General features: G+C 33.6%; 3 non-coding genes across 3 annotated transcripts; 1 reads left to right on the top strand and 2 right to left on the bottom strand.

The window, feature by feature from the left end:
* Positions 1–12,143: 12,143 nt before the first annotated feature.
* On the bottom strand, positions 12,144–12,216 carry TRNAF-GAA (transfer RNA phenylalanine (anticodon GAA)). The gene has a single exon. It is a non-coding gene; the product is annotated as a tRNA-Phe (tRNA).
* Positions 12,217–14,051: 1,835 nt separating this feature from the next.
* Positions 14,052–14,124, top strand: TRNAT-UGU (transfer RNA threonine (anticodon UGU)). The gene has a single exon. It is a non-coding gene; the product is annotated as a tRNA-Thr (tRNA).
* A 1,105-nt stretch (positions 14,125–15,229) lies between these two features.
* On the bottom strand, positions 15,230–15,317 carry TRNAS-GGA (transfer RNA serine (anticodon GGA)). The gene has a single exon. It is a non-coding gene; the product is annotated as a tRNA-Ser (tRNA).
* Positions 15,318–23,294: the final 7,977 nt, after the last annotated feature.

The following is a 23,294-nucleotide window of genomic DNA, read 5'->3' as shown; positions in this document are numbered from 1 at the left end:
CCTAGAGGCATACCATCCGAAAAGCTTCCTTGACCAATAGGATAGATCAAGAAAACAGCAGTAGCGGCTGCAACAGGAGCTGAATATGCAACAGCAATCCAAGGACGCATACCCAGACGAAAACTAAGTTCCCACTCACGACCCATGTAGCAAGCTACACCAAGTAAGAAGTGTAGAACAATTAGTTCATAAGGACCGCCGTTGTATAACCACTCATCAACAGAAGCTGCTTCCCAGATCGGATAAAAATGCAAACCTATAGCCGCAGAAGTAGGAATAATCGCACCAGAAATGATATTGTTTCCATAAAGTAGAGATCCAGAAACAGGCTCACGAATACCATCAATATCTACTGGAGGGGCAGCGATAAAAGCGATAATAAATACAGAAGTTGCAGTCAATAAAGTAGGAATCATCAAAACACCAAACCATCCAATGTAAAGACGATTTTCGGTGCTGGTTATCCAATTACAGAAGCGACCCCATAGGCTTTCGCTCTCGCGTCTCTCTAAAATTGCAGTCATGGTAAAATCTTGGTTCATTTAATCATTAGGGACTCCCAAGCACAAAAATTCTCTATAATGCGAGAATTTGAGGACTTGTTATTCAACAGTATAACATGACTTATATACCAGTGTCAACCAATACTAATATCCATAGTATGTTCTTATTCATTAGTATGTTCTTATTCATTTCGGTTTATCCGAATTTACCTTGTTTATCCCATTTCATTGATTCATAAAAAAAGTTTATTTTCTATATATCATTCTATTTATAGAAATAGAGAATAGAAATATAGATATAATACAACATCGATCTACAAAAATGAGTTGCCCGGGACTTGAACCCGGAACTAGTCGGATGAAGTAGATAATTTATTCTTGAATAAAATTCAACAATAGAATAAAACAAGAAAAAATCCCTCCCCAAGCCGTGTTTGCAGTTTTCATTGCACACGGCTTTCCCTATGTATACATCTAAACCTTAATTACTTGCCTAGCAAAAGACTCTAAGAAAGTGAAATATAATATTTAATTCATTAACCCCGAATCTTGACTCTGACTACATGAGCATTTCAAAATCCTATATATAGATATAGAAGACTAAAAAAAATGATTTTTTTATCCTCATTGAATAAAAAGAAGGAAGTTCGTTTTATCAATTTACACCGATTTAAAAAATAACATAACCTATTTTCAATTATAAATAATTGACGAAATCGTTTCTTAAAAGAATATCCAAATACCAAATACGACCTCTATAAAACCTACGCAAAGTAAAAGAAGTTCTTGGAAAAATCAAAGAAAAAAGATCTTCTTCTGTAAAAAATTCTTGCAATAATTTTTCTGAACTTAATTTTTTCAAATAAATGCGCACAGTACTTTTATGCTTACGAGCCAAAGTTTTTATACAAGAAAACCGAAGTATATATTTTATTTGATAGAAACTCTTTTTTTTTGCAGATCCATTGTAATAATGAGAAAAATTTCTGCATATGCGCAAAAACCGGTCAATAATATCAAAATCAGATAAATTGGCCCAAACCGGCTTACTAATAGGATGACCCATTACATTACAAAATTTTGTTTTAGCCAATGATCTCATTAGAGGAATAATGGGAACTATTGTATCAAGTTTTTTTATAACAATTTTAATAAGAAATGAATTTTGCAACATTTGACTTCGTACTACTGAAAGATTTAGTGGAATACTTAAAAAATAGCCTAAAAAGTGAAATGAATACTGAGATAATTCGTTTATATAGATCGTTTCTAGTCCAGCCCAAATATCAAAATGACATTGCCATAAATATATAAAATAGTATTTCCATTTATTTATCAAAAAAGGAGTATTCTTTAAAACCAGAATTGATTTTCCTTGATATCTAACATAATGGATGAAAGTATCCTTAAAGAAGAAGAAAGTATATGAACAATTCTTAGTAGATACTTCTACAAGATGTTTTATTTTTTCATAGAAAAAAATTCGCTCAAAAAAAACGCGAAAATGTTTTAACTGTAACTGAGAGGATTTGTTACGTAGAAAAAGAAAGATAGATTCATATTCCCATACATATAAATTATATAGGAACAAGAAAATTCTTCGATTCCTTTTTGAAAAAAAAGTAAAAATCCATTTTTTTGGAGGAAAAAGACTATTCCAATTATAATAGTAATAAAAAAACAACCTTATTAAATGAAAGAAAGAGACATCTTTTATCGAATATCGCAGGATTTGAACCAAGATTTCCAGATGGATAGGATAGGGTATTCGTATATCTGACTTATGATTTAAATATATCAGTTGATCTTCGAAAAAGGGAAAGATCGAATGAATTGATTGAAAATTTTTATAAGATTTTACGATTTCTAATCCCCTTAAGGAAGAGCTAAATAATTGTAGAGAAAATAGAATCTCCACGACGATACCAAAACCTTCTAATATTATTTGAGAAAAAAAATGATAATTATAACCCACAAAAGTATTTTTTTTAGAATCATTAACAAAAAGAATGAAATGAGTCTGTTGATACATTCGAGTACTTAAACGTTTTACAATTAGTAAACTAAATTTATTGTTATAATCGACATTTTCTATAAAAAAGGACTCATGAGCATAAGCTAGTCCATAAATAGATTCCCGAAAAAAAAGTGGGTATAGGATGTCCTGGTATCGAGATCTACGGAGTTCTAAATATGCTTGATATTGCTCCATTAAAAAAAAAAAAGTCTATTTGGTCAAACAAAGAATCAGAGATTCATTGGATTATCAAATGATACATAGTGCGATATGGTCAAAACAGAAAATTATAGGTATAAATATATACCTAGAGAAGTAAAACCCATTAACGGACTCTCTCTAATCGATTTTTTGCCTAATTTTTGTTCTAGGATAACGAGCTAATTAAGAATCCTTTATTTTTTTTTTACCTAATCGCTCTTTTGATTTTGGAAAAAATATCTTTATCAATATACTCTTTCTTTTACACATTTATCGCTACCCCAAAATACCAAAAGATAATGGAAAATAGCTATATAGTTAGGACTCATAACAAAAATAAACCATTCACCAGAAAAGCTTTTCCCACATCAAGCACTAACCTATTTTTAACGTACAATTAGATGGGGTAATGATCCAAATAAAAAATAAATGAAAGCTCGATGCTTTTTGTTTCCCTATTAGAATTAGAACCACCAAGTTCTATCCCTTTATTAATCAAACCCAACGGAATTTTTTTTGTTACGAGCCAAAAATTCAAACAAAAATTTGAGCTGGATCCTAAAAGAATGAAATATTTTTAGAATTCTTCATTGATACGACATGCTACTTTTTCCAGTCATTCCTTTCTGGATCAGTCGTGGTTTTACAAGCTCTACCGATAGTATCGACGAACCCATTGCTTCATAGAAATGCGTAAAAAATAGAGTCGCTCTTAAAAGCCGAGTACTCTACCATTGAGTTAGCAACCCCATTACAATTTAAAAAATAAGGTGGATATTTATACCCAATCGCAATCAAAAAAATAAAATTACAAAATTGAATTGTCTAAAAAACTAAAAAAAGATATACCACCTATTTAAATACTATGTTCTTGAAATACTATGTTAGAGTTATCCATTATTATTATATATATAAGACTATATATATATTGGTATATATAGATCTAATATTTTCGTATATATATTCGTGTTTACCTTTCAATTCACTTACTTATTCATTAACAAAGTTTTTCTTGTTTGTCTCGCAGAAAGAAAACCAATGAACCTACCATTTGATGAAGTAATAACGCCTATTTAACGTAAGTAAGGTGATCAATTTATTCACGATCGGATTATATTTATTTGATACAGTGTTGTCAATATTAGTATTGAAAAAAAAATACAATCGAATAAATACAATCGAATTAATAAGATTTTCAATCTTATTAATTCGATTATTAGTATTATGTTAGAATTACTTATAAGAAAAATTATTTAAATATATATATATCTTTTTTTATTCTAAAATGATATTCTAAACTAAAAAAACGTATAAAATTATAGAAATATAGAAATCAATAGGAAAATACAAATTTCATATAGAAATGGAACAACTTCCCTATTATGTGAAATTCACATCGAAAAAGGCAATAGCCAGTTTCCCTTATAAATTGTAATCACTTTTTTCGTAAAATATCGTCTACTTACTATGCTTCTATTCCAATACGAAAGATAGAAATCTGTTTAATAATTAAGTATCTTTGTATTCGGCTCAATCCTTCTTTTAGGAAAAGATTGTGCCGAGTTTAATTGCAATTAATCCAAAGTATCCATTGCTTCGAATTCAAATAGTATCCATTGCTTCGAATTCAAATTTGATCTCCTTCCATACTTCGCAAGCAGCAGCTAATTCAGGACTCCATTTGCTAGCCTCACGGATAATTTCATTACCTTCACGAGCAAGATCACGTCCTTCATTTCGAGCCTTCACACAGGCTTCAAGAGCTACTCGATTAGCTACAGCACCTGGTGCATTTCCCCAAGGGTGTCCTAAAGTTCCTCCGCCAAATTGAAGTACGGAATCATCTCCAAAGATTTCGGTCAGAGCAGGCATATGCCAAACGTGAATACCTCCCGAAGCAACAGGCAGAACACCTGGTAGAGAAACCCAATCCTGAGTGAAATAAATACCACGACTTCGATCTTTTTCAACAAAATCATCACGCAGTAAGTCAACAAAACCTAAAGTGATATCTCTTTCCCCTTCAAGTTTACCTACTACGGTACCGGAGTGAACATGATCTCCACCAGACAAACGTAATGCTTTAGCTAATACACGAAAGTGCATACCATGATTCTTTTGTCTGTCGATAACTGCATGCATTGCACGATGTATATGAAGAAGTAGACCATTATCTCGGCAATAATGAGCCAAGCTAGTATTTGCAGTGAATCCCCCTGTTAAATAATCATGCATTACGATAGGAACGCCTAATTCTCTGGCAAATACAGCTCTTTTCATCATTTCTTCGCATGTACCCGCAGTTGCATTCAAGTAATGCCCTTTGATTTCACCTGTTTCAGCCTGTGATTTAAAAATCGCTTCAGCACAAAATAAGAAACGGTCTCTCCAACGCATAAATGGTTGGGAATTCACATTTTCATCATCTTTGGTAAAATCAAGTCCCCCACGAAGACATTCATAAACAGCTCTACCATAATTCTTAGCGGATAACCCCAATTTAGGTTTAATAGTACATCCTAATAGGGGACGACCATACTTGTTCAATTTATCTCTCTCAACTTGGATGCCGTGAGGCGGACCTTGGAAAGTTTTAATATAAGCGGTTGGGATTCGCAAATCCTCCAGACGTAGAGCACGCAGTGCCTTGAACCCAAATACATTACCGACAATAGAAGTAAACATGTTAGTAACAGAACCTTCTTCAAAAAGGTCTAAAGGATAAGCTACGTAAGCAATATATTGATTTTCTTCCCCAGCAACAGGTTCGATGTGATAGCATCGTCCTTTGTAACGATCAAGACTGGTAAGCCCATCGGTCCACACAGTTGTCCATGTACCAGTAGAAGATTCGGCGGCTACCGCAGCACCTGCTTCTTCAGGTGGAACTCCAGGTTGAGGAGTTACTCGAAATGCTGCCAAGATATCAGTATCTTTGGTTTCATACTCAGGAGTATAATAATTCAATTTATAATCTTTAACACCAGCTTTGAACCCAACACTTGCTTTAGTCTCTGTTTGTGGTGACATAAATCCCTCCCTACAACTCTTGAATTAAGAATTCTTGAAACAATAAGGTCTACTCGATATGACTTAGGAGTTAATGAAATCTTTTACAAAAATCAACTACTATTATCAATTAATCCCAAAGGTTCGTTATGTTATTATTAAATTAAACGATGGTATTTGATTTGTCAAATACATCATTATTGTATACTCTTTTCTATGTATGGCGCAACCCAATCTTTTTTTTTTTTCAATTTGATCTTATTTTTTAATTTTGAAATCGAAAGATCTAATCTAAATAATAATAATAATTTATTCTTAATCTTGACAGTGATATATGTTGTCTATGTAAATCCTAGATGTAAAAATAGGCAGCTTTCTCCCCGGAAAATAAAAAAAGAGGTCAAAAAATAGGGAAACAGAGGGTAAGTCTAAAAAATTGTCTACTGAGGAAATACGAAAGCCAATGATAAAAAAAATGAATTCTAAATTAAGGTACAGGTTCGAATTCCATACAGAATATAGATGATATTTTCTAGAATGATAGAAAAAAAGAAAAGACTTTCGAAAGATTTTATCCAATTGAAATTTTCAAAATAACTGCAGTAAGCTTAAGAATTCAATAATTGAATTTGAATAAGTAAGTAAACAGTTAAAGAGGATTGATGGAATAGTACCAAAAAAATGGAGTACTAACTCCCATTTCTTATTTCTTTTTGAATTAACCGATCAACTTGCTTTCTTATCGAACATTTCTTTTTGATTTAAAAACTTTTTCGGAAAAAAAAATTGGCTTTTGATATGCGAATAAATCCTCCTACTTCCGGTCCTGAAGTTTCTTCGATTGAAAAAAAAAATCTGGGGACATATTGACCAAATAATTGGTCCGGTACTAGATGTAGCCTTTCCCCCGGGGAAGATGCCTAATATTTACAATGCTCTGGTAGTTAAGGGTCGAGATACTGTTGGTCAACAAATTAATGTGACTTGTGAAGTACAACAATTATTAGGAAATAATCGAGTTAGGGCTGTAGCTATGAGTGCTACAGATGGTCTAATGAGAGGAATGCAAGTTATTGACACAGGAACTCCCCTAAGTGTTCCAGTAGGCGGAGCAACTCTAGGACGAATTTTCAACGTGCTTGGAGAGCCGATTGATAATTTAGGTCCTGTAGATACTCGTACAACATCTCCCATTCATAGATCTGCGCCTACCTTTATACAATTAGATACAAAATTATCTATTTTTGAAACAGGAATAAAAGTAGTAGATCTTTTAGCTCCTTATCGTCGTGGAGGAAAAATAGGACTTTTCGGTGGAGCTGGAGTGGGTAAAACAGTACTTATTATGGAATTGATCAATAACATTGCCAAAGCTCATGGAGGTGTATCTGTATTTGGCGGAGTAGGTGAGCGTACTCGCGAGGGAAATGATCTTTATATGGAAATGAAAGAATCTGGAGTAATTAATGAACAAAATATTGCAGAATCCAAAGTAGCTTTAGTATATGGTCAAATGAATGAACCACCCGGAGCTCGTATGAGAGTTGGTTTAACTGCCCTAACTATGGCGGAATATTTTCGAGATGTCAATGAGCAAGATGTACTTCTATTTATCGACAATATCTTCCGCTTCGTTCAAGCAGGATCTGAAGTATCTGCCTTATTGGGTCGAATGCCCTCTGCTGTGGGTTATCAACCCACTCTTAGTACTGAAATGGGTTCTTTACAAGAAAGAATCACTTCTACCAAAGAAGGGTCCATAACTTCTATTCAAGCAGTTTATGTACCTGCCGACGATTTAACTGACCCTGCTCCTGCTACGACATTTGCACATTTAGATGCTACTACTGTACTATCAAGAGGATTAGCCGCCAAAGGTATCTATCCAGCAGTAGATCCTTTAGATTCAACCTCAACTATGCTCCAACCTCGAATCGTTGGTGAAGAACATTATGAGACTGCGCAACGAGTTAAACAAACTTTACAACGTTACAAAGAACTTCAAGACATTATAGCTATCCTTGGCTTGGACGAATTATCCGAAGAAGATCGCTTAACCGTAGCAAGAGCACGAAAAATTGAGCGTTTCTTATCACAACCTTTTTTCGTAGCAGAAGTTTTTACCGGTTCGGCTGGAAAATATGTTGGTCTAGTAGAAACAATTAGAGGGTTTAATTTGATTCTTTCTGGAGAATTAGACGGTCTTCCTGAACAAGCCTTTTATTTGGTAGGTAATATCGATGAAGCTACTGCGAAGGCTACGAACTTAGAAACGGAGAGCAATTTGAAGAAATGACTTTAAATCTTTGTGTATTGACCCCCAATCGAATTGTTTGGGATTCAGAAGTGAAGGAAATCATTTTACCTACTAATAGCGGACAAATTGGAGTATTACCTAATCATGCGCCTATTGCCTCAGCTGTCGATATAGGTATTTTGAGAATACGTCTTAAAGACCAATGGTTAACAATGGCTCTGATGGGGGGGTTTGCTAGAATAAATAATAATGAGATAACTGTTTTAGTAAATGATGCGGAAAAGGGTAGTGACATTGATCCACAAGAAGCACAGCAAACTCTTGAAATAGCAGAAACTAATTTGAATAAGGCTGAAGGCAAGAGACAAACAATTGAGGCAAATCTAGCTCTTAGACGAGCTAGAACACGAGTAGAGGCTATCAATGTTATTTCATAACAAGTTGAAATTGATGCGTCCCAATATCCGAAAACAATAAAAAGAAAAAAGAAACAGTCAGAAGAAAAAAGTAAGTAGAAAAGCTTATTAGATACCACAGTCAAAGGTATCTAATAAGTTATAACTATACCTTACCTACTATTGGATTTGAACCAATGACTCCCGCCGTATGAAAGCAATACTCTAACCACTGAGTTAAGTAGGTAATTTAGGACTCCTCCTCAAAAAAAAAAAAAGAAGAGTACCCATCTATCAGATTAATTGATTATAAATGTAAAATTACTGATAAGCAATACCAACCCCCGTTCAAGGGATTCGATCATGTAATATTCATCTTGACAAGCAATTATCTTCATACTATGATAAAATATGTATCAAAAACACAAGGGCTGTAGCTCAGTTAGGTAGAGCACCTCGTTTACACGAGCGCCAATGCTTTTTTTCAGAGGAGTTCATCTTGTAATTAAAAAAGTTTATCTTATAGTAAGAAATCGGTGTCTTACTCCATTTTAAGGAACAAAACAAGAGAACACTAGCCTGACAAAGGGTTTAGCCATAAAATCGAATCCATAATTGATTTGAGATATTGATAAGGTGAATACCCATTTCTCGTCAATGCTAAACATAAAGGGTATAGGGACCTAAAAAAGATTATCTTTTCTTCCTATTTTATGAACTTTAAGGTGTATGAAGTGTCATTTCTTATCTTCTATTTTAATTTTAGTAGGTGGATAAAGAGTCCATTTAACTTAAGTTGATCTAGGCCAGAAGCAGACCTACGTCAAGATAATCCTTCTTTGAAACACTTTGGTAGTGCTCTTTGATTGTTATACAAATAAAAAAGAAGAGCATAGGGAATCATCTCTTTATTCTTTACTGTAAAAAAAAAAAAAGATGGTGGACTAACTAATATTTTTATCAGTTAATGAAAAAGCTCAATGCAAAAAAAAATGCATGTTGGGTTTTGAAAACAATTTAAATCATTTAGATAATAATTAGTTTGATCTGTTTTACCGAGAAGGTCTACGGTTCGAGTCCGTATAGCCCTAATATTCCTACAGATACTAATAATATTAATACTATTTTGGATCGAATAGATCTCATTACTAAGACTATTACTAAAAAAAAAACAATTTGTAACTTTCTATTCGAACATATTCATATTCGATAGAATAATATTAATATTAGTATATTCAGCTAGTCTAAAAAAATGGAGACTTTAGACTAAAAATGAAAATGAATTTGGTATATTTTCTACATTCAGAGGAGTACTTTTATGTTTCTTCTTTACGAATATGATATTTTTTGGGCATTTCTAATAATATCAAGTTTGATTCCTATTTTGGCATTTCTAATTTCTGGAATTTTAGCCCCCATTAGCAAGGGACCGGAAAAACTTTCTAGTTATGAATCCGGAATAGAACCAATAGGCGATGCTTGGTTACAATTTCGAATCCGTTATTATATGTTTGCTCTCATTTTTGTTGTTTTTGATGTTGAAACGGTTTTTCTTTATCCATGGGCAATGAGTTTCGATGTATTAGGGGTATCCGTATTTTTAGAAGCTTTCTTATTCGTGCTTATCCTAATTGTTGGTTCAGTTTATGCATGGCGAAAGGGGGCATTAGAATGGTCTTAATTCTTGACTATTTAGACAATTAGAAAAAAAAATATTGAGACAATTATGAATTCCATTGAGTTTCCCTTACTTGATCAAACAACCCAAAATTCAGTTATTTCAACGACATTAAATGATTTTTCAAATTGGTCAAGATTATCCAGTTTATGGCCGCTTCTTTATGGTACGAGTTGTTGCTTCATTGAATTTGCTTCATTAATAGGATCACGATTCGATTTTGATCGTTATGGACTAGTACCACGATCGAGTCCTAGGCAGGCGGACCTAATTTTAACAGCGGGCACTGTAACTATGAAAATGGCCCCTTCTTTAGTTCGATTATATGAACAAATGCCCGAACCTAAATATGTTATTGCTATGGGAGCCTGTACAATTACGGGGGGGATGTTTAGTACCGATTCTTATAGTACTGTTCGAGGCGTAGATAAGCTAATTCCTGTAGATGTATATTTGCCGGGCTGTCCACCTAAACCGGAGGCCATTATAGATGCTATAACAAAACTTCGTAAGAAAATATCTCGAGAAATATATGAAGATCCAATGAGTTTTCAACGAGAGAATAGATGTTTTACTACCAACCATAAGTTTCATGTTGGATACAGTACTTATACTGACAATTATGGTCAAGAATTTTTCTATCAACCGCCATCTACTTCAGAGATATCGTCTGACACATTTTTTTAAAGTACAATAATAAAAAGCAATTCCTTTTTTAAAAATTTCATCGTATTTTAAAAATTTCATCGTAATAGAAAATACTAATACCAAACTCATAAAAAAAATTTAGGAGAAGCAAAAAATGCAAGGTCGTTTGTCTTCTTGGCTAGTCAAACATGGACTAATTCATAGATCCTTGGGTTTCGATTACCTAGGAATAGAGACTTTACAAATAAAGCCCGAGGATTGGCATTCCATTGCTGTCATTTTATATGTATATGGTTACAATTATCTACGTTCTCAATGTGCCTATGATGTAGCACCCGGAGGACTCTTAGCTAGTGTATATCATTTTACAAGAATAGAGTATGGTATAAATCAACCCGAAGAGGTATGCATAAAAATATTTGTATCAAGAAAAAATCCCAGAATTCCTTCGATTTTTTGGGTTTGGAAAAGTGCGGATTTTCAAGAAAAGGAATCTTATGATATGTTGGGAATCTCTTATGATAGTCATCCGCGTCTAAGACGTATTTTAATGCCCGAAAATTGGATAGGATGGCCTTTGCGTAAAGATTATATTGCTCCAAATTTTTATGAAATACAAGATGCTCACTAAATGATAAAAATAATAAACTAATCCAAACTTCTGCAACCCCAGTCAAAGAATATAAGTACATTCTGTTATAGATCAGACAAAATAATTGATTGACATTAAATCAGGCAGAGTAATGGAAGTTGCATTCAGATATTATTATGTGAGAAATCACAAAATTCAGAAATAATAGAATGAATAATTATAGGGTTTAAAATAGGATGGATAGGAGTTTCTTAAGATTCTAAAACAAAAACAATACTGAGTTCTTATCAGCCAAGCCAATAAAAGAAATAGGATGAACTGCAAAAATTCTTTATCTTTATAATAAACTAATTCTTTATCTTTATAATAAACTATATAACGTGCACATCACCATCAATTATACGGCCACGAAAAAAAAAACACAAAGAAAAGGGCTCGATTCTATTTTGGTAATCCTTCTCAGATGAATTCTTAATATTCTCACTCCACCCCAGAACTTCGACTTTTAGGTCTTTTAACCAACTAATTAAACCACTCGAATATTATGGAAATAGAAACCTTTTTTTGTATCGCAGAAAAAAAAGGAAAAAAATAGATAAAGAATTCATTATCTATATATCTATATCTATATATATATAGATACTATAGATAAGCGAATATACCTAATAAAAAATTGCATCTATTCTTTAATCATCTAGGAAAAGTATATCTACAGATACCTAAATAGATCAAAGAAATATGTTATGTATCAGAATCTAGAAGAACACAAATTTGTATGAGTATCTATCCCCCATATTCATTAAAATGAATATGGGGGATAGATACTCATACAAATGAATCTTGTGTCAGGAACCAGATTTGAACTGGTGACACGAGGATTTTCAGTCCTCTGCTCTACCAACTGAGCTATCCCGACCATTCTTGAAGCTTAATACTTTGATTTTAAAAGATTTTTAAAATCTATGTTAATGAATCTATATCAACTAAGTAAAAAAAAAGTTTGTAAGTGAGTTTCCGCAGTAATAATTATTTTTTATTGTTAATCGTTAATTACGCATATGAAAATTCCTTGCTAAAAAATAAGATATTAATTTATACATTTCTGATTAAAAAAAATTCTATGTGTTTCACATATATATTTATATCTATTCCAAAACTCGTCCCTTGTCATTATGATAGATAAGAAAATTATGATAGATAGGAAATTGATGAAAATAAAAATTCCAATTTCGTTGGGAAATAATAAATCGAATAAAACACATAAATAAGGACTTCAAGATAGAGAGGATATAGGAAAAAAATTAGAAAATGAAAAAGTATTTTTGGGGATAGAGGGACTTGAACCCTCATGATTTCTTAAGTCGACGGATTTTCCTCTTACTTTCAATTTCATTGTTGTCGGTATTGACATGTAGAATAGGACTCTATCTTTATTCTCATCTGATTTATCAGTTCTTCAAGGGTTTTAGCCGATTATGATGAAGTGAATAATTTCATCAATAAATATTCCATCTTTTCTTCAACTTCGAATTGATTTGATTCACATTTTTCATTTGTGAATATTTTTATCACAAATAGATCTTCAATAATAAAATAAAAAGTAACAAATTGAAAGAGTATTTCAGTATATATATATGTTTCTAAATGTTTATCTTTGATCCATTCCTGTAATTTTGGTGAAAGGATTCTTTTACTAATGCAATAAAAAAAGTCGTCAATTTCGTTTGTTAGAACAGCTTCCATAGAGTCTCTGCACCTATCCCTTTTTTATTATCACTTTCTGAATTTTTATTTGTTTTCAGAAAACAGGATTTGGCTCAGGATTGCCCATTGTGAATTCCAGGGTTTCTCTGAATTTGAAAATTATTACTTGGTAAGTTTCCATACCAAAACTCAATCCAATTAAGTCCGTAGCGTCTACCAATTTCGCCATATCCCCATCTTTTTTTTTATTTGAATCTGATTATAATAGAATGCTTTTTTTTTCATTTCTATTATGAGAATTATGCGGAACTTTTGAATTCATTAAATACATATTATTTTATTAAATATTAAAAACCCCTTTCTCCAATTTTATAGATTTTATTTCATCTATATTGGATACCTTTATTTGTTTGAATCAGAACTAATTCTAATATCTATATATTAACAATTCAATATACACAGATATAGACCACATATCTACTTATCTTCTATGTACCTACTTATCTTCTTTTTTCATACAATTTAGAATACTCGAATGGTCGATTCTTTTTTTTTTTTTGTTTTTGCTTAAAAAAAAAAAGAAAATAAACAATCCATTTATTCATATACAATTTATATAACTAAAACGAATCTAGTGGCTAAAAAAAACCATTCTTTTAATTGAATATAATATAGAATTAGACATTTACTTAGAAATATGGAATTCCTTAATAAATATTTACTAAAATTTATATTTATTCAAATTTACTTTAAGTACTAATAAATAATCTTTTTGAAAGAAATCAATTTAATAATATATATCTAGAATAGTAGATCGAAATAAATTATATTAAATAAATTATATTAATATAATATTAATTATTATCTTGCACTTTATGTTATCAGATAAAATAAATAATAGAAATAATAAAAATTGGGTTTGATTTTCTATATTTTCTTTCTCTATTTTTGATGTTTGTATTAATTTGAATTTTGTTATAAATAACTAAAAATTGATAACTAAGATCCCATTCAATTCTTCTGCATATGTATATTTCGTTTACATTAGCCGGTTTAGCTCAGAGGTTAGAGCATCGCATTTGTAATGCGATGGTCATCGGTTCGAATCCGATAACCGGCTTTTCTCTATTTGTTTTTTACATAATTGATAATATCTTTTTTAGAAATAAAAAATTGGGAGAGTTCGATCTCTGCGGAAGAAATCAAGAAATTAACCTACTTTTTTGTATTCTTTTATATACAATAAATTCGGATATTGATAAAATTCATCTAATTCTTCTTTGTACTATAAAACTTTAGTAGATTTCGCTTCATTTAGAATTCTATAATATTTTTCATTTCGTTTAGTTTTCATTTCGATTTATAAGATTTTTCATTTTAAAAAAGGAGTTTTTATGTCACGTTACAGAGGACCTCGTTTCAAAAAAATACGTCGTCTAGGATATTTACCAGGACTTACTAGTAAAAGGCCAACAGTCAAAAACGAATTTCGAAATCAATTGCGCTTCAGTAAAAAATCTCAATATCGTATTCGTTTAGAAGAAAAACAAAAATTGCGTTTTCATTATGGTCTTACAGAACGACAATTGCTTAAATACGTTCGTATCTCCGGAAAAGCTAAAGGATCAACTGGTCAGGTTTTATTACAACTACTTGAAATGCGCTTGGATAACATACTTTTTCGATTGGGTATGGCTGCGACTATTCCTCAAGCCCGCCAATTTATAAACCATAGACATGTTTTAGTTAATGGTCGTATAGTGGATATACCAAGTTATCGTTGTAAACCTCAAGATATTATTACAGCAAAGGATGAACAAAAATCTAAAACTCTTATTCAAAATTATTTTGATTCAGCCCCCCATGAGAAATTGCCAAATCATTTGACTGTTCACCCTTTCCAATATAAAGGTTTAATTAATCAAATAATAGATAATAAATGGGTTGGTTTGAAAATAAATGAATTACTGGTTGTAGAATATTATTCTCGTCAAACTTAAACTTAACTAAAATAACAAGAGTTTTTTTTACAAGGATTTTCTGCTATTCATATATCATAGACATGGATATGCGAAAATTTTTATTCCTTGCCCACCCGTTATCCACTATTTTTTGTATTACCGAAAAATGAGGAATATAAAGTTGTCCATATCAACAAACAAATTTGAAATATGAAATAATGGTATGCATTGGGATGAGTAATATTGATGAATTTGGTAAAGATTCGGAAAGAGAGGGATTCGAACCCCCGGTAAACAAAAAGCCTACATAGCAGTTCCAATGCTACGCCTTGAACCACTCGGCCATCTCTCCTATATAATGATGCCCAGAAACCGGTTGAATGTTGAATAGTGAATCAATCCTATTTTTCATAAATGCATAAAACCTATTCAAACTATAAAAATACAAAGTAAAATTAAAAAAAAACCTCCTACAAGGTCTTAGGATAAACAAATTTGATTGATGAGTTCATTTTTACGTTATTTCGCACTGTATTATAATTATACAATTCCTTTATTTGTGGGATTGATTTCTCACACCATGATTAATTAAATTATAGAATGGATTTCTACCTATGCCTAGATCTCGGATAAATGAAAATTTTATAGATAAGACCTTTTCAATTGTAGCCAATATCTTATTACGAATAATTCCGACAACTTCAGGAGAAAAAAGGGCATTCACTTATTACAGAGATGGTGTGATTTGATTCCATTTTTTTTGACCGATTTCGGTCAAAAAAAAATGGAATGGAAAAACCCCACGCGTGTTGAAGGTGAAATTTGTAAATAAAAGGATTAATTCCTTCTGTCGTGTATCCTCGATTAATGAAGCCTTATATGCTTGAATTTTAGGTTTCTAGTATTAAGCGAAAGGTTATACCTATACTTATGGGGTTAGGTCAACCCCAAATTACTAGTACTGATAGGCAACATTGGGAAAGAAGCACTACGCTTGGGAATCAAGGACACGAAAACTTTGTATCTATCTATATCCATGGCTTATCGAGATTGGGACTAACAGGAATGGTTGGGACAATAAATATCCATCTCGTTCATATTTTGGATACCCATAGAACCATCGAAGATTATTGAGGTGACTAATTCCAGGAAATTAAGCAGCGTAGAGGACAAAGAAATTGTTGAAGTTCTTATTTTTTTTTATCAAGTACCTACATACTTAATGTTAAGAAATAATTTTTGACAGGAAGGTTGGCTAGAGATTTATTGTAAAAACACTAGCTCTGTTCAGTTGAGAATGAGAATACTGGAATATTTTTTGATTTGATGGATTTTTCTCATTACACACATAAGGGGGGAGCCGTATGAGATGAAAATCTCACGTACAGTTCTGGAGCGGAGATTCTTTGAACCGAATGACGACCGTAACGGATGTCAGCTCAATCTGAAGGAAATTATGCAGAAGCTTTACAGAATTATTATGAGGCTATGCGACTGGAAATTGATCCCTATGATCGAAGTTATATACTTTATAACATAGGCCTTATTCACACAAGTAACGGAGAACATACTAAAGCTTTGGAATATTATTTTCGGGCGCTCGAACGAAACCCATTTTTACCCCAAGCTTTTAATAATATGGCCGTGATCTGTCATTACGTGCGACTATCTCCACTATAGAAAGAAAAAAGAAAAGAACAAGCAAATCCACAAATTTTAATATAAGAAATATAGAAATATAAATAATTATAAATAAGAAAGGCTTTCTACATATATATATCGTTCAAAACAACGATTTTTATCAGCTGTAGCAAAGAAACTTCATAGAAGTAAAAATATGAAGAAATCGATATGTCTAGATACCCTCTTTTTCTATGGATAAAAGATCTAATTGATAAAGGAAGCATCGTAAGGATCAATTAACACGGTTTTCAATCGATATAATAAAAACTGCTTCCTTATCTCATGATAAATAAAGAAGTCAGGAATCCACTTATGTAATAAAAAGGATCCCCTGGTATTTTGAGCAGCGGTGTAGTATCAAATCCCAAAGATAGAAAGTATTTTCTCTTTACTTATAAGAACTTATAAGATAAGAAAGAAAAAACTTTTACCAAGATTCTATAGAAATGAATCTATCATATATTTTTGTATATGATATATAAAATCGAGATAGTTACCTTTCAGAAAATTAGAATTAGGGCGTTAATGCCAATGCTTGATTCCCTTTTCTGAAGGTAGGAGAAAAGATAAAACTAAAAAAAAAGATGAAATTCTTTGAAATTCTTTATTTATTAGTAAAAATGAAAGTTTGAAACTCATATTAATAATTTCTTTTTTTCTTTTAGTTAACTTCAAGATAATAGAACAAAAAAAGAATTGACTACTGAGCCGTATGAGTCAGGAAATTCTCAAGTACGGTTCTAAGGAAAGGAATTGACTCACCTATTTCGACCGAGGAGAACAGGCCATTCGGCAGGGAGACTCAGAAGTTGCGGAGTCTTGGTTTAATCAAGCCGCTGAATATTGGAAACAAGCTATAGCTCTCACCCCCGGTAATTATATTGCAGCACAGAATTGGTTGAAGATCACAGGGCGTTTTGAATAAGAACACTCTGTTTCTTTTTTTTCTTATATATTTATCTATCTATATAAAGATATAGATAGATAAATATATATTGTTATAAATTCTTGTTTCTTGTCCCTATCAAATTCAAAAATCATTTCTATAGGAACGACCAATCACATAATTTAAATATATCCCTTCTAATTTTGTTCGATTTTGTCTAGTATTTCATAGAAATAAACGAGATGTGGATACAGTAGATAATTTTCTCCTTTTTTCTGTTATTTAAACTAATATTCAATCAAATTAAGAAAAGAGACCTTCAAAAAAAGAAATAAAATATAGGTATATTGCCTAATAATGAATGCTAATGCCTGCTCAATTTGAAATAGAGTACATACTTATACTTTATCTAAAAAAAAAAATAAAATCTAAGGAATAGAATTAGAATAAAATCTGAATACATTTGATTAGGCTGCACGAAAAATTATTGAACTTCCATTCAGAGTTCCCAAAAAGGTCTTAGAAGATTAAAATAGGTCCGTTGAGCGCCTCACTCTTATGTCATAATAGATTCGAACACTTGCCCCGAATTGACTTCGAGATCATAATTGTTCTAGTGAAAAACTAAAGAAATGAAATTTACTAAGATATCCAATACATGAGAGATAGGAGAGAACAAAACTCAATAGAAACATCTCTAATAAGTTCACTAATTCTGTTTTATGTTGGCAGGTCTCTTTGTATGTGTTGTCTGGAAAGAGGAGGACTCAATGATTATTCGTTCACCGGAACCAGAAGTTAAAATTTTGGTAGATAGGGATCCTATAAAAACTTCTTTTGAGGAATGGGCAAAACCTGGTCATTTCTCAAGAACAATAGCTAAGGGACCAGATACTACTACTTGGATCTGGAACCTACATGCTGACGCTCATGATTTTGATAGCCATACTAATGATTTAGAGGAGATTTCCCGAAAAGTTTTTAGTGCGCATTTTGGCCAACTCTCTATCATCTTTCTTTGGCTGAGTGGCATGTATTTTCATGGTGCTCGTTTTTCCAATTATGAGGCATGGTTAAGTGATCCTACTCACATTAGGCCTAGTGCTCAGGTGGTTTGGCCAATAGTGGGTCAAGAAATATTGAATGGTGATGTAGGGGGGGGGTTCCGAGGAATACAAATAACCTCTGGTTTTTTTCAGATTTGGAGAGCATCTGGAATAACTAATGAATTACAACTCTATTGTACTGCAATTGGTGCATTGGTCTTTGCAGCCTTAATGCTTTTTGCTGGTTGGTTTCATTATCACAAAGCTGCTCCAAAATTGGCTTGGTTCCAAGATGTAGAATCTATGTTGAATCACCATTTGACAGGGCTCCTAGGGTTGGGGTCTCTTTCTTGGGCAGGACATCAAATACATGTATCTTTACCGATTAACCAATTTCTAAATGCTGCAGTAGATCCCAAAGAGATACCACTTCCTCATGAATTTATCCTAAATCGGGATCTTTTGGCTCAACTTTATCCGAGTTTTTCCGAGGGAGCAACCCCATTTTTTACCTTGAATTGGTCAAAATACGGAGAATTTCTTACTTTTCGTGGAGGATTAGATCCAGTAACTGGAGGTTTATGGCTGACCGATATTATACACCATCATTTAGCTATTGCAATTCTTTTCTTGATAGCGGGTCACATGTATAGGACCAACTGGGGTATTGGTCACAATATAAAAGACATTTTAGAGGCACATAAAGGTCCATTTACAGGCCAGGGTCATAAAGGTATATATGAGATTCTAACAACGTCATGGCATGCTCAATTATCTATTAATCTAGCTATGTTAGGCTCTTTGACCATTGTTGTAGCTCACCATATGTATTCTATGCCTCCTTATCCATACCTAGCTACTGACTATGGTACACAACTGTCATTGTTTACACATCACATGTGGATTGGTGGATTTCTCATAGTCGGTGCTGCTGCGCATGCAGCGATTTTTATGGTAAGAGATTATGATCCGACTATTCGATACAACGATCTATTAGATCGTGTCCTTAGACATCGTGATTCAATCATATCACATCTTAACTGGGTATGTATCTTTTTAGGTTTTCACAGTTTTGGTTTGTATATTCATAATGATACCATGAGCGCATTAGGGCGCCCTCAAGATATGTTTTCAGATACTGCTATACAATTACAGCCGATCTTTGCTCAATGGATACAAAATACCCACGCTTTAGCACCTGGCACAACAGCCCCAGGTGCAGCAACAAGTACCAGTTTGACTTGGGGAGGTGAAAATTTAGTAGCAGTGGGCGGTAAAGTTGCTTTGTTACCTATTCCTTTAGGAACTGCGGATTTTTTGGTCCATCATATTCATGCATTTACAATTCATGTAACAGTATTGATACTCTTAAAGGGTGTTCTATTTGCTCGTAGTTCACGATTGATACCGGATAAAGCAAATCTAGGTTTTCGTTTCCCTTGTGATGGACCTGGAAGAGGGGGGACATGCCAAGTATCCGCTTGGGATCATGTCTTCTTAGGACTATTTTGGATGTACAATTCAATTTCCGTAGTTATATTCCATTTCAGTTGGAAAATGCAGTCAGATGTTTGGGGTAGTATAAGTGATCAAGGGATAGTAACTCATATCACAGGAGGAAATTTTGCGCAGAGTTCCATTACCATTAATGGGTGGCTTCGTGATTTCTTATGGGCGCAGGCATCCCAGGTAATTCAGTCTTATGGTTCTTCATTATCTGCATATGGTCTTTTTTTCTTGGGTGCACATTTTGTATGGGCTTTTAGTTTAATGTTTCTATTCAGCGGGCGTGGTTATTGGCAAGAACTTATTGAATCCATTGTTTGGGCTCATAATAAATTAAAAGTTGCTCCTGCTACTCAGCCCAGAGCCTTGAGCATTGTACAAGGACGTGCTGTAGGAGTAACACATTACCTTCTAGGTGGAATTGCCACAACATGGGCATTCTTCTTAGCAAGAATTATTGCAGTAGGATAATAGCTAGGAGGATTTGAAAATCATTATGGCATTAAGATTTCCAAGCTTTAGTCAAGGCTTAGCTCAAGACCCCACTACTCGTCGTATTTGGTTTGGTATTGCTACCGCACATGACTTCGAAAGTCATGATGATATTACTGAGGAACGTCTTTATCAGAATATTTTTGCTTCTCATTTCGGGCAATTAGCAATCATTTTTCTGTGGACTTCCGGGAATCTCTTTCATGTAGCTTGGCAAGGTAATTTTGAGACATGGGTACAGGATCCTTTACATGTAAGACCTATTGCTCATGCAATTTGGGATCCTCATTTTGGTCAACCAGCTGTAGAAGCTTTTACTCGAGGGGGTGCTCTAGGTCCTGTTAATATAGCCTATTCTGGTGTTTATCAGTGGTGGTATACAATCGGTTTACGTACTAATGGGGATCTTTATACTGGAGCTATTTTTCTATTAATACTTTCTATTATATCTTTAATAGCAGGTTGGTTACACCTACAACCAAAATGGAAACCGAGTGTTTCGTGGTTTAAAAATGCCGAATCCCGCCTCAATCATCATTTGTCAGGACTATTCGGAGTAAGTTCCTTGGCTTGGACAGGGCATTTAGTTCATGTTGCTATTCCGGGGTCCAGGGGGGAATCCGTTCGATGGAACAATTTATTAGATATCTTGCCGCACCCCGAGGGATTAGGTCCATTTTTTACAGGTCAGTGGAATCTTTATGCTCAAAACCCAGATTCCAATAATCATATATTTGGTACCCCTCAAGGAGCAGGAACTGCTATTCTAACACTTCTCGGAGGATTTCATCCGCAAACTCAAAGTTTATGGTTAACTGATATTGCACACCATCATTTGGCTATTGCGTTTATTTTTCTAGTTGCTGGCCATATGTATAGAACTAATTTCGGGATTGGTCACAGTATTAAAGATCTTTTAGAAGCACATACTCCTCCGGGGGGTAGATTGGGGCGTGGGCATAAGGGTCTTTATGATACAATCAATAATTCAATTCATTTTCAATTAGGTCTTGCTCTAGCCTCTTTAGGGGTTATTACTTCCTTGGTAGCACAACACATGTACTCTTTACCTGCTTATGCGTTTATAGCGCAAGACTTTACTACTCAAGCTGCCTTATATACTCATCATCAATATATAGCAGGCTTCATTATGACAGGGGCTTTTGCTCATGGAGCTATCTTTTTTATTAGAGATTATAATCCAGAGCAGAATCAAGATAATGTCTTGGCAAGAATGTTAGACCATAAAGAAGCTATCATATCCCACTTAAGTTGGGCTAGCCTCTTTCTGGGGTTCCATACTCTGGGACTTTATGTCCATAACGATGTCATGCTTGCTTTTGGTACTCCGGAGAAACAAATTTTGATTGAACCTATATTTGCCCAATGGATACAATCTGCTCATGGTAAAACTTCCTATGGGTTCGATATACTTTTATCTTCAACGAACAGTCCGGCGTTCAATGCGGGACGAAGCATATGGTTGCCTGGTTGGTTAAACGCTGTAAATGAGAATAGTAATTCTCTATTCTTAACAATAGGGCCTGGAGACTTCTTGGTTCATCATGCTATTGCTCTTGGTTTACATACAACTACTTTGATTTTAGTAAAAGGTGCTTTGGATGCGCGTGGTTCTAAGTTAATGCCTGATAAAAAAGATTTTGGTTATAGTTTTCCTTGTGATGGCCCGGGACGAGGCGGAACTTGTGATATTTCCGCTTGGGACGCATTTTATTTGGCAGTTTTCTGGATGTTAAATACCATTGGATGGGTTACTTTTTATTGGCATTGGAAACACATTACACTATGGCAGGGTAATATTTCACAGTTTAATGAATCTTCTACCTATTTGATGGGATGGTTAAGAGATTATCTATGGTTGAACTCTTCACAACTTATCAATGGATATAACCCTTTTGGTATGAATAGTTTATCAGTCTGGGCATGGATGTTCTTGTTTGGACATCTTGTTTGGGCTACTGGATTTATGTTCTTAATTTCTTGGCGCGGATATTGGCAGGAATTGATTGAAACTTTGGCATGGGCTCATGAACGTACACCTTTGGCTAATTTGATTCGATGGAGAGATAAACCAGTGGCTCTTTCCATTGTGCAAGCAAGATTGGTTGGACTAGCCCACTTTTCCGTAGGTTATATATTTACTTATGCAGCCTTCTTAATTGCCTCTACATCGGGCAAATTCGGTTAATTGAATTCTTTATTATATATATCTGGCAAGAATCTCATTTCCTTCTATAGGGAAGAGAAGCCACTTATACATCTAGGATCCGACTTCTATCATTGATGCTAATAGCAAATTAACCATTATGGCAAGGAAAAGTGTTATTCAGAGGGAAAAGAAGAGACAAAAATTGGAACAGAAATATCATTTGATTCGCCGATCCTCAAAAAAAGAAATAAGCAAAGTTCCGTCGTTAAGTGAGAAATGGGAAATTCATGGAAAATTAGAATCACTACCGCGTAATAGTGCACCTATACGTCTTCATCGACGTTGTTTTTCGACCGGAAGACCGAGAGCTAATTATCGAGACTTTGGATTATCTGGACACATACTTCGGGAAATGGTTCATGCATGTTTCTTGCCGGGTGCAACAAGATCCAGTTGGTAAGGATTTCCAATTATCTTCATTTTTTTCATTTTATTATCAGCGATCATAGGAGGGTCCCTTTACCGTTATGTATAAATGGTTTATTC

The sequence above is a fragment of the Vigna unguiculata genome, unplaced genomic scaffold (assembly GCF_037176805.1).
Source record: "Vigna unguiculata cultivar grain cowpea cultivar isolate G323 ecotype 2 unplaced genomic scaffold, ASM3717680v1 ptg000485l, whole genome shotgun sequence".
In the NCBI taxonomy this organism is placed as follows: domain Eukaryota; kingdom Viridiplantae; phylum Streptophyta; class Magnoliopsida; order Fabales; family Fabaceae; genus Vigna; species Vigna unguiculata.
This window is presented reverse-complemented; position numbering and strand designations above follow the sequence as displayed.